Source organism: Echinops telfairi, unplaced genomic scaffold, assembly GCF_000313985.2.
Source record: "Echinops telfairi isolate 266 unplaced genomic scaffold, ASM31398v2 ScPeMD7_6;HRSCAF=24_0, whole genome shotgun sequence".
Classification (NCBI taxonomy): domain Eukaryota; kingdom Metazoa; phylum Chordata; class Mammalia; order Afrosoricida; family Tenrecidae; genus Echinops; species Echinops telfairi.
In genome coordinates, this window is record NW_022103902.1 from 5,377,407 (window position 1) to 5,378,908 (window position 1,502).

A 1,502-nucleotide genomic window follows, 5' to 3' on the forward strand; every position below is an offset into this window, starting at 1 on the left:
ACTAATACACCTTCTATATGGAAAACAGGGTGGAATGTATTTTACACATGAAGAACTCAAAAGGCAGTTTGTATCTCAACTTAGCAAACAGGATGAACGTGGCATTTATAACTGGTGGCTGTAAATAAATATCTGAAAAAGAGTTCATTGTTCTACCTTAATAAAATTAAGAACATTGAAAACATGGATTTACAGAATTATAGCAACCGTTGTTTTTACCGAGGAAATAATTAGTATTACTTTCTCAAGTTTTTCTTCACTTTCAGCCAATGGATAGGCTCAAAGCATAAATAACTCCATTCAGTATAAACTTTAAATGTTTAGTATATTGCTGATGGTTTCAACGCTCTTGAAACACATACATTTCAAGGTTTCTCAGTTTTCCAAAAAGCTAGAGGACTCGTGAAATTTTAAATATAATTGAAAAATGTCCTATTCATATGAAGCATTATACAATATAATAAATCTCCATTCCAAAAATACATTGTCGTTTTGTAACACTCAAGAATGTTTGTCCCATAAAGGGACGTGTTCAATTGAATTAAATTTGCAAATCCGTGAAATAATTTCCTAGTTGATGCTTTCAGCTTATATAGAAGTACAACTCTGCTAGTACGTCTTTATTACATAGCAATTTTTAGTATTTTTGTTTTAAGGCATTTAAAGTGGATTGGCATTGTTCCTGCTGTTGTGGGCTCAGTTTTCACGCATGGTGACTCTGTGTGCAACAGACTGGAACACCGTCGGGTCTCGCGCCGTGTTCACAATCATTGCTAAGTTTGAGCCCTTTTTCTAAGGATCTTATTCTTTTTCATTGGCCTCCACTACTCCAAGGATGATGTTCAACGTACCTGAGACAAATCTCACCCTCTTTTGCTTCTAGGGAACGTTGTAGCTGTTCTTCGTCCATGTTAAAAACGTATTCATTCTTCTGGTAGTCTGGGGTGTATTCAATATTCTTTGCCAACACCCTGATCCAGAGGCATCCATTTTTTTCATGTCCATTTGAGGGATTAGCACTTGGACCAAGCAAATGTGAGTTTCTGCGGGCTTTTTTGGTATGCAAATACTTTCTCTTAGTTTTCTTTTTCCCATTAAAAAAAATCATTTTATTGGGGGCTCGTGCAAGTCTTATCACATGTTAGTTTTAAAGTGACATCTTTTTAACATTCTCAAGTGGTCACTTGCAGCAAATTTTCCTAAGGAAATAAATAAAACATTAGATTTCTTGCCTGCTGTGTCTACGGGCATTGATTGTGGAGCTAAGCAAGCAGAAATCTTAGGCAGCTTCACTCTCCTCTTTTGATCATGCTGCTTATTGATTCAATTGTGAGGATTTTTCTTCCTTTTTATTTTCAAGTATAACCCATACTGATGGATTGATATCTCCCTCACACCACCCCCTAAAAACAAAAATTATTTGTGTTCTAAAAATTTGAAGAGAACTGGTGTTTTGTTTTTGTTTTTTGTGAACCCCCTGATTTTATTTTATTTATTTATTT

General features: G+C 35.0%; 1 protein-coding gene across 1 annotated transcript in view; it reads left to right on the top strand.

Annotated features, from left to right (window-relative positions):
- The window catches only part of ALCAM (activated leukocyte cell adhesion molecule), a 129,294-nt gene that overhangs the window by 33,308 nt on the left and 94,484 nt on the right, over positions 1-1,502 (top strand). The window lies entirely within an intron of this gene.